This window comes from Larus michahellis, chromosome W, assembly GCF_964199755.1.
Source record: "Larus michahellis chromosome W, bLarMic1.1, whole genome shotgun sequence".
In the NCBI taxonomy this organism is placed as follows: Eukaryota; Metazoa; Chordata; class Aves; order Charadriiformes; family Laridae; genus Larus; species Larus michahellis.
Genome location: NC_133929.1, coordinates 22,034,814 through 22,051,396, shown reverse-complemented (window position 1 = coordinate 22,051,396; position 16,583 = coordinate 22,034,814).

Here is a 16,583-nt window from a genome sequence, read left to right as displayed (position 1 = left end):
TAGATGATATCTGTTGCTCTCCCCTTGTCCACTGATGCAGTCACTCCATTGTAGAAGGCCACTAGGTTTGTCAGGAAGGACTTGCCCCTGATGAAGCCATGCTGGCTGTCTCAAATCACCTGCCTGTCTTCCATGTGCCTTAAGCATAGCTTCTAGGAGGATCTGTTCCATGATCTTCCCAGGCACGGAGGTGAGGTTGACAGGGCGGTAGTTCCTGGGGTCCTCCTTTCTCCCCTTTTTAAAAATGGGTGCAATTTTTCCCTTCTTCCAGTCACCAGGGACTTCACCTGACTGCCATGACTTTTCAAGTATCATGGAGAGTGGCTTGGCAACTACATCAGCCAAGTCCCTCAGGACTCTGGGGTGCACCTCATCAGGTCCCATGGACTTGTGTATGTTCAGGTTCCTCAGGTGGTCACGAACCTTGTCTTCACTTACAGTGGGAGGGACTTTGTCCCCCAGGTCCCCGTCTTGCAGTCCTTCAACTTGGGAGGCGTGAGGAGAGAGGCAAAAAAAATTGTTGAGAACATCAGCCTTCTCCTCGTCTGTTGTTACCAGTTTGCCATTCTTCATCATCAGGGAGGGTACGCTTTCTTTAACCTTCCTTTTCTGGCTGACATACCTGTAGGAGCCCTTCTTGTTATTCTTAGCATCCCTTGCCAAGTTCAGCTCCAGCCGTGCCTTGGCCTTCCTGACCTCATCCCTACATAACAAGGCAGCGTCCCTGTACTCTTCCCAGGATACCTGATGCTGCTTGAACTGCCTGGGCAGTTCCTTCTTGCCTTTTAGTTTGACCAGCAGGTCCTAGCTCAGCCATGCTGGTCTCCTCCCTTTCTTGCTTGATTTCTTACACCTGGGGATCGAGAGCTCTTGTGCTCTGTGGAAAGCATCCTTGAAGATCTGCCAGCTCTGTTCTGCCCCCTTGTCCCTGAGGACCATTTCCCAGGAGGTCCTATTGACTAACTCCTTGAAGAGGCAGAGGTTTGCCTTCCTAAAATTCAGGGTCCTGATTAGGCTCCTTGTCTGACACGTATCCCTTAGGGCTGTGAACTCCACCAGTGTGTGGTCACTGCAGCCCAGGCTGCCTCCAATCTGCATCCCAGATGAGCTCACTTGCATTGGGTGACTATGAGGTCCAGTATGGCATCCCCTCGGGTAGGGCTGTCTATTTCCTTAGGAAGTTATCGTCGAGGCACTCCAGGAACCTCCTGGATTTTCTACAGCTCACTGTGTTACTTTTCCAGCAGATGTCGGGGTGGTTGAAATCCCCCAGCAGGACGAGAGCCTTCGAGCGCAATGCCTCCTGTCGCTGGAGGAAGAAGGTTTCATCAGTAGGCTCCCCTTGATCAGGCGGCCTGTAGTAGACACCAACCACAAGGTTCCCCTTGTTGCCTCGGTCTCTAATTCCTACCCATAAGCTTTTGACTTCCTCTTGGCTATTCTTTAGGGACATCTCTTCACACTCTATCCATTCCTTAACATAGAGGGCAACACCTCCACCCCTCCTTCCTCGCCTGTCCCTTCTGAACAGCCTGTAGCCATCGATAGCCACGTTCCAGTCATAGGATTTGTCCCACCAGGTTTCAGTAATGGCCACTATATCATAGCTTTCCGGCAGCACGGTAGCTTCCAGCTCCTCCTGTTTGTTGCCCATGCTGCGTGCATTCATGTAGAGGCACTTCAGCTGGGCTGTTGGCTGTGATGCCTTCTTAGAGGAGCACCCCTTGGGGTGTTTCTCGGGTGTTTCCCTGCTGACTCCGACTACCTCAGGAGCCCCTGTCTCGTCTCCGTAAGACTTTGACTGTGATGCAGCATCCCCAGCATGCCTCGGAGCAACAGGTCGAAGGCCCTTTACTAGCGCCCCGTCCCTCTAACCCTGATGCGTTATCCCACAACTTGTCACAGACAAGCCTGATATTATTATCCCCTTCCCCCTTCCCATCTAGTTTAAAGCCCTGTCAATCAGCCCTGCAATCTCTTGGGCAAAGACCTTCTTCCCCATTTGAGAAAGGTGTTTCCCATTGGATGCTCGTAAACCCTGTGCCACGTAGGCCATCCCATTGTCAAAACCCCCAAAATTATGGTCTCTTTAGTTCTAGAATAAGCTTTAGATCTCTTGTCTGAAGAAGACTGCTACTAAAAAGACCAGAAAAGTCATAGTGGATTGAGCTGCCTCTAAACATGGATCTCCTTTTTAAAGTAGTGGTTGTGTGATCCCTGTCTGTGTCCTGTCCCCTGTACACCACACTACCCCCACCCCCCACTTTTCTTTTCTTAGAGCTCCAGCTCTGGAACAGTTTAAGTCTCTTGGTGCTGAGCCTTTGGAAGTGGACTTAAAGGAATCTGGAGAGGGACAAGGTGGTTATGCTAAAGAAATGACCAAAAAATTTATTGACGCTGAAATGAAACTCTTTTCCAAACAGTGCCAAGATGTTGATATTATCATCACTACAGTGCTTATTCCAGGTATGTTTTACATGCAAGATACTAATTTTCCTTTATCTTGTGCAAGTTTTCATGTTTTGGAGCTGTGCCTGCAGTGAAAACAGAGGTGTTAATGAATTATCTCTATGTGTGCATGTACCTTTTCCCTTCCCTGATAAATGCCTGTTTTTAAAGTGTTTGTCTTTTTTTACAACTTTTGTTTTCACGAACTAGGAGTGTGACTCAATATCATCATGTTTTCTTATTAAACAAGGAGTAGATAGTAATAAAGTAAGAATATATATTTCTCTTGCATATTTATTGCATCACTGCTATTTCTGCTATGCAGCTTGTGCGCTGAAACAAGTCCAATTGAAACAGTGCTGTCTTTTGTAATTGAAACAGTAAGGTAGACCTTAAGTTTTAGTAATTTAATACTTTGCACAACATCTGTCTCTAACTTATGATGTGGCATTTCTTTTTTTCGGTTATGTAAGATTGTATGTTGTCTGTTTACTGAGGACAAAATTGGACTTGCCAGCATCTTTGGTAGACTGCCCATGCATACTTTTTTTTTAATACGCTCAGGAGCAAGATGTTTTAGTGTCTCTTTTCTCTGCCTGTATAAACAAACCCTCTGTGACATTTCATCCTAGGTACCAATTAGTTGAAAATTTTGCTTACAAAAATAATGTTTAGAGAGAGAGAAGAGGAGAACATCTCCTGAGCTCTACGAATAAAAGCTGTATTTTGTGTTTAACTTGCTATGCCTTGTCTTGTCAGGCAAAAAAGCTCCCATCTTGTTTAAGAAAGATACGATTGAATCAATGAAGGAAGGTTCAGTTGTGGATTTAGCTGCAGAAGCAGGGGGAAACATTGAGACTACAAATCCTGGAGAAATGTATGTTCATAAGGTGAGCATTTTGGTCTGCAGATCATTCTCTGTTTGCATGAATTCACATTGTATTTTGTAAACTGTATGCTGAAAATGAGTAGCTGATTTTGCTATTTAGGCTTAAGTAATCCTTTACATTTACATTTGGTCACTAATCATCTCTATATAACAATTTGAAGATTTTTAAGGAAACAAATATCTTTGTATAATGTTAATTTGGTTGGTAAGTGTGGAAGTGGTATTTCTTAGACTTACAAGTCCAGTGATTTGCCTCTGATTTGAGGGTGGGGTTTGATGTCTATTTCTTGGTATACCTAAAGAGACAGCAGTAGCAATAGCTTCTTTGACTTGCTCATCACCTCCCACAACTGGAGGTTACAATCCCTGTTGCAGGTACAGCTAAACAGGTTCAGACTATGTCAGTGTTTACTTCAGTGCAAAGTCTCTGGCTTAGCTCAATATAATTTCAGCTTCAGGAGGGTGCTGTCTTCATATGTCTCTAGCTTTGCCAACATGAGTGTGTCTGCCCTAGAGTATCCAAACCACTTGTAACCCAAACTAGGAGTAGCATGAATTGGTTCATTAAACTAAGCACTTTTGCCCTGGACTGAGCTAACTACTTTGGTTTTGTTCCACTGTTTATTGGCTCAGTTGAGAGCTTCTTTTTTTGGGGGGGGTTTGTTTTTGGTACTTGTGAGAAATTTACTAGCAGTTATAGAAATCTGGGTGATGAGATTTTAAAGTAGCAGATTTCCAAGTTTGTTATTTGGTAATGTAAGGGTATAATGCTGTTATTATTCTGCTCTAGGGAAGACTGTAGGACATATTGCTGCCATGGTTGTCCTTAATATAAACAGGGATGTGTGCGTATGTCATGAATTGTGCATTGTATTTGGCTTTGTGGTTTTCTAGGGCTTTTGATGTCACAGCTTAAAAACTGAAATTAGAGTACGTAGAACAGAAATAAGCAGATACTTCCATGAAGAATTTATATGGCGTGCTTTTAGCCAGAGGAATATTGCCTCTGGATATAGCGTACTGGCACTGAGCTGTGGAAAAGAGCAGCAGTGCAGAACTACTAGTATTGTGCTGGAGTATTGCATTAAGAAGCCAGAGTTCCTGGAAGCATGGATCTTATCTGTAAGTTGTGAGGAGCATGAAGAGTGTATGCCAGCCTCAGCTTCCCACACCTTCTAAAAGAGCTTGATAGCTAGGTATACTCACATTTATTCTTTAAACAGTGTGGATATATTATGTTACATCTTTACATAAATGTGAACCTGGGCATATTACTTGCACAGCTAGCTAGCTCTGAGAAAGCTCCCTTTGCTCCTCTGTCATGTATAATGTTGCCTCCAGTGCATGTCCTCCAGGACTGAGAAGATGCCAAGCACTGGGCAGGATAATCTACTACTGGTTGCTTTAAGAAGCTAAATTCTGAAAGAATGGTAGGATTTGGAGAGGGCAAGCTCTTGCACGAATATGTTCTCATTTCTCTGTAGGCTTGTTTTTAATAACGTTTAAGGTGTTAGATTTGATCACGTTGAATTTTGCAACTGTTGTGAATAATCCTCTCCCCAACTAATAATGTTAGAGCTGCAGGTAACAGTTTTAGCTGGGATTAAAAACAGAAATAAATTAAACAGTTTGGAGATATATTTCCATAAGGATGTATTGGAAGTGATGCTGCTGCTTCAGAGATTGAACTAATCCTTAGTATTTTACTTGATATTTTTTCTTTTTTTTTTTTTTTTTCAAGGTGTTACACACATTGGCTACACTGACCTGCCTAGCAGAATGGCTACTCAGGCTAGTACTCTGTATTCCAATAATATTATCAAACTCCTAAAGGCTATTAGTCCTGACAAGGAGAACTTCTACTTTGATCCAGAAGATGAATTTGATTATGGAACTCTGTATCATGTTATCAGAGGAACTGTAGTAATGAAGGTAAGTCAGTAAATATTCTCTTAATTTGTGAGTGCATACTTTTACATTTATCGGTGCTGTCTCTTTAAAATACATTCAAAGATACTGCATGCCAACAGACTTCAGGGGTGGCTTGATGGACAGTGTGGGTAACTGTGTTTGTATTCAGCTGAATATTCCTCTGTCCCTTTTTATGAAGGGAAACCTCTTTTCTTTTGTTTTCTTGTCAAGGTTAAATAAATACCTAATGTGTCTATTTATTGAAAAATAGGAAAAAGATTAAATGTGCATGTTGTATTCATGTGATAAAAGCATAGTTATTTAAAACATTTTTGAAACATTGCTACAGGACCAGAAAAACATTCTTCCTTTATTTTTTTAAAATAAATACATGTTTCTGTTCTTATAAGAGTAACTTCAGAAAAAAAACTGGTGGAACTAGAATACGCAGGATAATTTGAACTCTATTAGGAAATAACAAAATACAAACTTGGGGCATGGGCCAGTATGGGCTCTCCTTGTGCAACTATTAGAAAATAATAATCTGCAGTTTAGGTAAGAGGTATTCATTTCTGTTGAGCTTTGCTGCATAATGTTGCCAACATTTTGTAATGCTGTCGTGGTTTTGGCTGGATTGGCCAAGCAGAACGACAGATGGCCCTTCCCCCTACTCTTTCCTCAGAGAGAAGAGGAAGACATAAGGAGATTTACGAGTTTAGAAAAAGAACTAAACTACTTTAATGAAAATAATAATAAATAAGAAAATAGTAAATAATAATAGAATAATAAAAATTAAAGAAAAAAAAGTATACAATATATACAAAACCGTATCCAGCTCCCAGGATGACGATCGCGTCACCAGCAGGCACAGGGAAAGTCCCAGACTGGAGTCAGCAATGGACAGGAGCTGAATTCCAGAACCAGAGTTGGGAGTGCTCGGATCGGGATCAAAGGCAGATGAACAGACAGGGTCCTCCTCAGATGTCGGCCATTGAAGAAAAAACAAGCCAGAGCCCCCTTTGCCCCTTTGATCCCTCAGCTTTTATACTGAGCGTGATGCATATGGGATGGAATACCCTGTTGGTCAGTTTTGGGTCACCTGTCCCATCTGCTCCTCCCTGCAGGTGGGACCCCTCTACACTTCTCCACTTCCGACCCTCTAACGGAGCAAAACAGCGAAGTGAGCTGACCTTGGTTGTTATAGCAATAAGTCTAAGCAAGAGCCTCTGTGCATACCGTTCCTTGGTATAATCAGGTCTTATCAGTCTGAGAGTGAACAGTGTCTGAATGTTAATTTCAGAGTTTAGTCAGTTAGAAGAGGCCCAGCTAAAAAGTAAAATTACAAATCAGAAAATTGGTTCTATTTTACCTCAAACCAGGACAAATGCTTATTAATGCCACTCTGGAGGAGGCTTGCATTGACTTCAGCGCTCTCAGACCACTAAAGTAGCATGTACAACTTTTAGGTCTGACAGCTACATCAGTTGTTCCTTTAAGAGGCCTGGAGAAGAGCAAGAAATGTGAGACATCACATCTGGAACCTTGCTGAGGTCTAGGCAGGCTCTGATTATGATTCAGATCTGTAGCAGAACTTGCTTTTTCCAAGACTCTGTTTTATTTTGGATAAATGTTTTCCATTTAAGGAACTTTCTCTGTTTTGGTCCCTGCTTTCAAGCCCTGTGCTGTGTTTCTGCCAGGTGCTCTTGGACACAGATATTAAATCTTGTCTGAAAAATGTGTAAACCAGTATGGTTAACTTGGTCTGGCTGTACTGTTCATCCAGTTTTGCAAACTTTTCCTGATGCGGGGAAAAAGGAAGATGTTCTTGTCACATGGCTCTGGGGTCTTAAGACATATTTGAGTTGCAGGATTAAGAAGAGTAGACTCCTCGAACTATAAAGCATCTGCCATGTTAGGGATAACTAAATATCTCTTGTCAGGATGGCAAGGTGATTTTCCCAGCACCTCCACCAAATAACATTCCTCAAGGAGCCCCTGTGAAGCAGACTGTAGCAGAGCTGGAAGCGGAAAAAGCAGCTACTATTACACCTTTTGGAAAAACTATGACTAGTGCATCTGTATACACAGCAGGTATGCAACTTCCAGAGTTGGAGAATCGGTGTAGAGTGTTTCGCATTTGGCTAATACTTTTCAGTGACTCCTCATTTTACTCATTCAATTTAATAACTGGCTGGTGTATCCTAGTGCAAAATCAGTGTAGTGTAATACTGGCTTTTGAGAGAAGAAAATAAAATTTTAGACGTTTAACCAAAAGTATTAACATTTCAAAAGATGCTGACTCATGCTGCGTGCATGTATGTGTACTTGGCTTTATTTAAATATCAGTAAAATACTCAAAATTCTGAAGAATTCCTGCTAGGGACTGTTCCCATACTTTGCAGCAGAATCAATTTAATGCCATTGCTTTCTTCAGTCTTTAATGCATTGTATGAGAGTTAAATGTCCACAATCTACTGAAGTATTGGGAACAGGACGTTGCCTTGACAAATAAATATTGGCTCTTCCTGTCATTTGGTATTCTGTGTGCGTCAGAACTTCTGCACGAGGTAATTAATTGAGTATTCTTAATGTTGACCTCTGTTCTTAGCTCAATACTGGATTCCTGTTGTACAGTTTAAATGTAAGAAACAATTGAAAAGTTATAGAAATGTTTTGCTATGCTTTTCTTCTAGGTTTAGCAAGCATGTTAGGACTGGGCATCGTAGCTCCTAATACTGCTTTCACACAAATGGTGATGACGTTTGACCTAGCTGGAATAGTGGGGTACCATACAGTATGGGGTGTGACTCTTGCTCTTCACTCTCCACTCATGTCAGTGACTAATGCTATCTCAGGTAAGTAACTGTCATACAAATTCTCGTTTTCAGTTTGAAATAAATAACACTCCTTTTACTTCAGGCAAAAGTCTGCTGATATGCTCTTAAAATGCCGAAGAGCCTAGTACTACTTTATATCTCTGAGTTGTCCTTGCTATTTGTGTAGGTAACCTGGAACATACTCTTTCCAAGAGTATGTTTTTTCAAAGAAAGGCAAATGTTGTGCTGTGTATTTTTTATTTTTATAAGTAATTTTCAACTCTTAAGCTGTTTGCTTTAACATTTGTTTTACTTGGAGTGCTGCAGTCTCTCCTTTCATACAACACATCTTTCCTCCCAAAATGTTGCCCTGAAAATAACTTCTTTCATGTTTTCTGCTTTCTTTTTTTCCTCTCAAACTATGTGTTTTGAGGAGGGGAAAAAAGAAAGATTTCCTAACAGTGACCTGTAAGATTCATAACCTTATAAATATGTAAAATTTTAGGGGTGGGTGGGTGGGTGTGTGTGTATGTGACAGGTCATGAGTCTGATCTATTTTGACTATTAAAAGCAAAGTTTCTTTTATCGAACAAGTACTCAGAGGCTGACTCTGTGTTTGAGGCACTGTACTTCAAAACTACATTCATATACTTTTTTTTTCTTTTGAAACATGTTTATATTGCTGAAAAAGATCATGGCAGTCTTTGTTTAAATAGTAATGTGTAGAGTAGGGGTAAAAATTTGAGTTGACTGGTATTTTTTTTTTTGGCAGATGGAAGGAAACTTGCTCTAGATATAGAGCCTTTTAAGGTTCAGTAACACTTTTTTCCCTTTTAAATAGGACTAACTGCAGTTGGTGGACTGGTATTGATGGGAGGAAACTATCTATCTCCCTGAAAATACTCCTCAAATTCTAGCAGTGCTTTCAACCTTTATCTCTTCAGTCAATATTGCAGGTATGAATTTTAGGTTTGGGTTTTTTTCTTTTCTCCTGAGGCTAACTTAAAGTACTTGTGTAATTATTTTAATTCTTCTAGCTCTTACAGTGTATAGATTCCATTAATACTCTGGGAATAGGATCTGAGAGCATCCATCAATAAAGGGGAAAAAAACACCAAACAACAAAACAAAACTCCCCAAATTTCACGGTAGTTACTGTATCTGGTTCACACACCCTGTGGTGTAACTTTTTTTTTTAGGGAAGCATTTAAATGTGCATTTTTCTTTTACAGTATCCTTTGGGTGATGACTATATAAAATAGCTTTTTCCTGTATATCCTAAGATGGTACTGTATTTGTCTTTGTATTCCTTTTCTCACTTGAAAAATATACTAGTGGCATAGAACAAAATTCTGCTTGCTTGAGCTTCAAAAGTTGCAGCTTCATGAATAAAAAGATGTGAAAGTGAGCACTGTGACTCATGAATATTATTTTTTGCTAGAGTAGACAAGGAAAAGAGCATAGTCATAAACTAAGCTGTACCCTATAGTCAGTGTAGCGTATGGAGCCAGAGCGAGTCCTTTAGGCTTTCATAAATTCCCTCCAAAGGTTAAAAAAGACAACAAGATCTCACCCTGATTACACCTTTGTTTCTTGGTGGTTTTCCAGCTTACTAGCTTTTTCAGAGGCTTTATTTGTGTCAGTTTCTAACTTTGTGTGGTGATATGGTTTAAACAAACATTTTTATTATAGCTTGGCATATGCTTAGTTTTAGATTTTATTTCTTAAAAATTGTTGCTTTCTTTTTGTCAGGTGGATTTCTAGTTACACAGAGAATGCTGGATATGTTCAGATGTCCCACAGACCCTCCTGAGTACAACTACTTGTACCTACTTCCTGGTGGTGTATTTGTAGGAGGCTATGCAGCAGCTCTCAATGGTGGCTATAATATTGAACAGGTAAGAAGATAACTTTGTGGCTCTCAGCCCACTGTTCACAGCAAAGTATGCTTCTTCACTGCTTACTCTGTTAAGGAGTAAATAGCAAATTAGCCATGGTCTTTTAATCAGCTATGTATTCCAACAAAGAACAAAGCCAATATGAAGTTGATTAATTTTAAGCTTGTAATCATACCTCAAATGCTGAATCTGCAAATTTTAAAAGCTTTAATCCCCTCGCCCCCCCCAAAGCAGCAGGTACTTTTTTTATTTATTGGACAGTTTTCCTAAATTACATCTTAAATATTTAGAGCAACTATAGAAACCAGTCTTTGGTTTAAATGTTTCTGAAGGTTTAAATGTTTCTGAAAGTTTAAAAGTTTAACTTAGAATGACAGTTTAAAGTAGGTATGGCATCTGGATGGGATGAGAGCACAGAGGGATGTACTGGGATTGTACCTGTAGCACCTTTTATGGTAGATGGACTTCTGTTTGCATTTGTTTTAATAGTAAGAAAAATCAATGGGTATTGCCACCTGTGTTTGGAAAAAGGGAATCCAAGCATAGCTTTATCCTGGGGTCTTGCAATACATTGAGGTGTTTTTAGTTATCGAGACACGTATAGCTCAGTTCATTTAAGCTTGTTTATACTTTTTGAAAACAGGAGTTTCAGATGCACCATAAGCGAATTCCAAAACTATTCCGATGATGAACAGGACAATTTAGCTTTGGGATTGTACTAAAGAAAAACTTGCTTCTGAACTCATGAGGAAAGTTGGCTTGATGCAAGTTTAGTATTCACAGTGCAGATAAACCAAGGTCATGAAGTGGGGGGAAAAGTTTTAATAGATATCACACATTAATTGGCCAAAATCACATCCCATACAATTTCTTCCAGTCAAGAGTTTGACTTCTACTTCAGTTAAGAACAAGCCATCTGGTGACTTATACACATTCTGGAGAAATTTGCCCTTTTGTGTAATAATCAGAAAGATTTTGATAATGATTATGTACTTTGTGCCTCTACTTCACGTATGCATATTGATGTTTTTCTTATTTTAAAGATGATGTATCTGGGCTCAGGCTTATGCTGTGTTGGTGCCCTGGCTGGTCTGTCCACACAAGGAACAGCTCGTCTCGGAAATGCTTTGGGTATGATTGGTGTTGCAGGAGGTTTAGCAGCAACTCTTGGAGGCCTTAAACCCTCACCTGCATTGTTGGTGCAGATGTCAGGTGCAGTGGCACTTGGTGGTATCATAGGTATGTGTATAAACTAACAATATATGCTCTATATGTGTGTTTATGCGAGCTGTATATATATGCAAAGCATTGTATAGGTCACAGGCAAATTGACTAACTTACCTTTATGGCTTGCTTATGTTATTTTGCAAGTATGCAAACAAAGAATCATAAGTCTCAGGGCTTTTATTAATGCATCAGGATGCGGTAAAGAATGAAGAGACTGGTGGAAAAGCAGGAGTACATCATCTCTGTTAGGGAAACTGGGTATGCAGAGGTGAATGAACTTGCCCAACTCCATACTTCTGTTCAGTTCCTGACTGAATGCTGCTGAATTCACTTTTTCACACTGTGCTTTCTTAACAGAAAATGTTGAATTTCTCAATAATTAATGAAGCTTCTAAGAATATGATATGCTTTAATCTTCTCTCTAATTTCCATGATATCCTCATTGCATAAAATACACATATGCAACTTTCAGTTAAATGCCCTAGCAATTTCTAGTGTAGAACAAGTTTTTCTGTTGGAACAAGCATGTGCGTGCATGTATTTGTTGCACACTGAACCATGATAAGTCAATTTCTAGCTGCACAGATTAGTTGTGTTTTGTAAGACTTCCCTCCTGTCTTCAGCTCTCAATAGGTTTGACGATTGCTAAACGCATCCAGATTACAGATCTGCCTCAGCTAGTGGCTGCTTTCCATAGTTTGGTTGGTTTGGCTGCTATGCTCACCTGTGTAGCAGAATACATGATCAAATATCCTTACTTCGCTACTGATCCAGCTGCAAACCTCACCAAGATTGTGGCGTACCTTGGCATGTACATTGGTGGGGTGACTTTCAGTGGCTCTCTTGTGGCTTATGGAAAACTGCAAGGTGAGACCTTCCATTCAGAACTAAGTATTTGTTAAAGGTTCACCACCACCCCCACCCCTAAGATTTAGCTCTGCCTTTAGACTGCTGTGTAATTGGAAAAAAACATATTTTGCACGAGGTAAAAATTTATACATTTAACTTTTATGAGTGTACTTTTTAAAATTCTGTTCTTGCTTGTGTACAGCTTTAGTTATGAATGGTTTTGTCTTCAGTGCTTGGACATATTACTGCTATTTAATTACCAAATCATATAAGCTTCCCTCAGTTCATCTCATGTAGAAATTAGTGTTGCTTTAGTGTTGTTAAAACACTGTACCTGACTTTATTTTATTGAACCTTTATGATCAAAACTTTGTCTTCCTGAGCAGACATTTTAATTGAAACCCTGGTGTTTCTGGACTCGGTGAGCACAGCTAATATTTATGGGATTTTGTTCTTAGCATTGTAGGCTTCATTTTAGGTAGGTAGCTTTGCAGTATCAGTTAAGACTGACTCGCTTTAAACCATCCAATCCACTACCTATTTACCTACTATGCAAACTCCAAGCCTCTTACTGTTTTACCAAATATGCCTTCTAAATTAAACACTTGATAATTCCTGATTCTTATGCACCTGAAAGTTTCTTTATTTCATTTATTTTTGGTTTTGTAAGTGCACAGCTTTTGAGAGACTGAGCTGGAACTTCTTAGTACAGGTATTAAGAGCTTCCTGTTACTAATCTTGTTATTAGCCTTGCAATAGTTCCTTTGGGAAACATCTGTTCGCTTTCTTCAGTGTTTATGAGACCAGCCATTGAAGGATGTCGCGGGTGGAGTGAATAATTTCACCTGTAAGAGAGTAGTGAAATGTTTATTAACATAAAACAGTGATTTAACAAAGTTAGTAGTGAATGCGACAGTGTTTTACAAGATTCGATGCCAGGGTACGCTTGATTATTTACTGCATAGAGGCCAGGGTCAGACAAGCTGTCAGGGAGACCCTCCCATTGAGTCACAAGGCTCAGAAAGGACCCCCTTGCTTTCTAAACTCCTTCTCAGAGAGGAGTCTAGGTGCGGCTGGATCCAATCCTAGTCCCAGACTTGGTCAACAGTTTATGTCTAAAGGATTATATATGCACAATCAATCCTTTATATCACTTAGCTAAGATTTCAAAGTTTAGCATGCTATTAGTCACTTACCGAGAATCTGTTGCGGCAAGGAATCTCTCAACCTCGAGGAGAAGAACCTTAAGCGAGCGTCCCCACTCAAGGGGAGATCCTGTTGTGCAGCCCGCTGCCACGCAGGAGAGCTCAAAGGGCTCTTGGGCTGTCCACTATTTATGGAGTAAGATAATTGACCTATAGTCATATTCCCATGGGAACAAGATACCTAGGTCCCCACTCCAGACAGTGTTCTGACTGTGTTGCCAGCCATCTCCCAAAGTCCAGGTGCAACTCATAACAACTCCCACTGATGGTTATGGCTTGAGCAGGAGCAGGGGGTGGAGGGGAGAGCACACTGCTACATGGGGTGGCTCTGTATGTTAGGGAATGTTATGAATGTCAAGAACTTAATGATGGTGACAATAGGGTTGAGTGTTTATGGGTAAGAATCAGGGGGAGGGCCAACAAGGCAGATATCATGGTGGGAGTCTGTTATAGACTGCCCAACCAGGGTGAAGAGGCAGATGAAATATTCTACAAGCAGCTGTGAGAAATCTCAAGATCACTAGCCCTTGTCCTCATGGGAGACTTCAACCTACCAGATATCAGCTGGGAACACAATACAGCTGTGAGGGAACAGTCTGGGAGGTTCCTGGAGTGTGTTGGGGATAACTTCCTGACAACAGATGGTGAGGGAGCTGACTAGGGAAGGTACCCTGCTGGACCTGTTGTTTGTAAACAGATAAGGACTTGTGGGAATTGTGACAGGTGGAGGCTGTCTTGGGCATAGTGATCATGAAATGATAGAGTTTTCAATTCTTAGAGAAGCAAGGAGGGGGGGGTCAGCAGAACTGCCACCTTGGACTTCTGGAGGGTGGACTTTGGTCTTTTCAGGAACCTGCTTGACAGAGTCCCTTGGGAGGCAGTCCTGAAAGGCAAAGGAGTCCAGGAAGGGTGGATGTTTTTCAAGAAGGTAGTCTTAAAGGCACAGGAGCAGGCTGTCCCCATGTGCCAAAAGACGATTCGTTGGGGAAAAAGTGGCCTGGCTGAATAGAGAGATATGGTTGCAACTCAGAGAAAAAAGGACAGTTTATGCCCTTTGGAAGAAGGGGCAGGCCACTCAGGAAGACTACAAAGATGTTGTAAGGCTATGATGTAGGGAGGAAATTAGAAAGGACAAAGCCCAACTAGAACTTAACCTGGCTTTGGATGTTAAGAACAATAAAAAAAGTTTCTATAAATACATTAGGAATAAAAGGAGGACTAAGTAGAATCTCCATCCTTTATTAGATGGGGGCAGTAACATAGTGACAAAGGATGAGGAGAAGACTGAGGTACTTAATGCCTTCTTTGCCTCAGTGTTTAGTAGTAGGACCAGCTGTTCCCTGAGAACCCAGACCCCTGAGCTAGAAGATGGGGTGGGGAGCAAAATGAAGCCCCCATAATCCAAAGGGAGATGGTAAGGGACCTGCTCCAGCACCTAGACATACACAAGTCTATGGGGCCAGATGGGATCCACCCGAGGGTACTGAGGGAGCTGGTGGAAGTGCTCACTGAGCCACTTTCCATCATTTATCAGCAGTCCTGGCAAACCGGGGAGGTCCCAGTTGACTGGTGTCTAGCAAATATGACTCTCACCCACAAGAAGAGCCAGAAGGAGGATCTGGGGAACTACAGGCCTGTCAGTCTGACCTCGGTGCCTGGGAAGGTTATGGAAGAGATCATCCTGAGTGCCATTATGTGGCACATGAAGGACAATCAGGCCCAGTCAGCATGGGTTCATGAAAGGCAGGTCCTGCTTGACACACCTGATCTCCTTCTATGATGATGTGACCCACTTGGTGGATGAGGGAAAGGCTGTGAATGTTGTCTACCTAGACTTTAGTAAAGCCTTTGGCTTGGAAGGGAGTGCTCTTCGCTGGGTAAAAAACTGTCTGGAGGGCTGGGCTCAGAGAGTGGTGGTCAATGGAGATAAAGTCAGTTGGCAACCTGTCACAAGTGGTGTTCCCCAGGGGGCTTGGTATTGGGGCTAGTTCTCTTTAATATCTTTATCAATGATCTGGATGAGGGGACTGAGTGCACCTTCAGTAAGTTTGCAGATGACACCAAGTTAGGTGGAAGTGTTTATCTGCTTGAGGGTAGGGTGGCTTTGCAAAGGGATCCGGACAGGCTGGATCGATGGGCCGAGGCCAATTCCTGCACTTGGGTGACAACAACCCCATGCAGCGTTACAAGCTTGGGGAAGAGTGGCTGGAGAGCTGCCTGGCAGAAAAGGACCTGTGGGTGTTGGTCAACTTGTGTCTGAATATGAGCCAGCAGTGTGCCCAGGTGGCCAACAGCATCCTGGCCTGTATCAGGAACAGTGTGATGAGTAGGACTAGGGAAGTGATTGTCCCCCTGTACTTGGCACTGGTGAGGCCCCACCTCGAGTACTGTGTCCAGTTTTGGGCCCCTCCCTACAAGAAAGACATTGAGGTGCTGGAGCGTGTCCAGAGAAGGGCTACAAAGCTGGTGAGGGGTCTGGAGAACAAGTCTTATGAGGAGCAGTTGAGGGAGATGGGGTTGTTTAGCCTGGAGAAAAGGAGGCTGAGGGGAGACCTTATTGCTCTCTACAACTACCTGAAAGGAGGTTGTAGAGAGGTGGGTGTTGGTCTCTTCTCCCAAGTAACAGGCGATAGGATGAGAGGAAATGGCCTTGAGTTGCACCAGGGAAGGTTTAGATTAGATATTAGGAAAAAGTTTTACACTGAAAGGGTTATCAAAGCATTGGAACAGGATGCCCAGGGAAGTGGTTGAGTCACCATCCCTGGAGGTACTTAAAAGGTAGGTAACATAGTGCTTAGTGATATGGTTTAGTGATGTTTTTTGTCATTGTTAGGTTGATGGTTGGACTTGATGATCTGAAAGGTCCCTTCCAACCTAGGCAATTCTATGATTCTAAGTACAGCAAAGTGACAATATATAAAATAGCTCATTCTGTCAAATATACAAAATCCTAGGTTTTAGTCTTACTAAGAAGAGTAAGCGAAGTCTGTAGTGTTTGGCTGCAAAGGATATGCATAAATAGAAGACTAAGTAACATTTAAAACTAAATTTAAAATGGCTGTATTCTAATCAAGTTGACAAACACATTAGCCAAACTGTACTCTAGATCTTCAAGGCCTGTACTCATACACATGCATGTTAAATTATGTAAGTCCACTTTGTCAGACCACTAGGGAAGTTTATTTTAGAAAAGTATTACATATGTAAAACTCATCTTTTTTCTTTATGGGGATATAATACATGAAGGTAAGTATAGATGAGAAGAAAATTTGTTCCAGAAATCTAGAGCTCGTAGAAGCTGTTCTTATATTAGATGTGAAGAAAAACAAAACAAAACAAA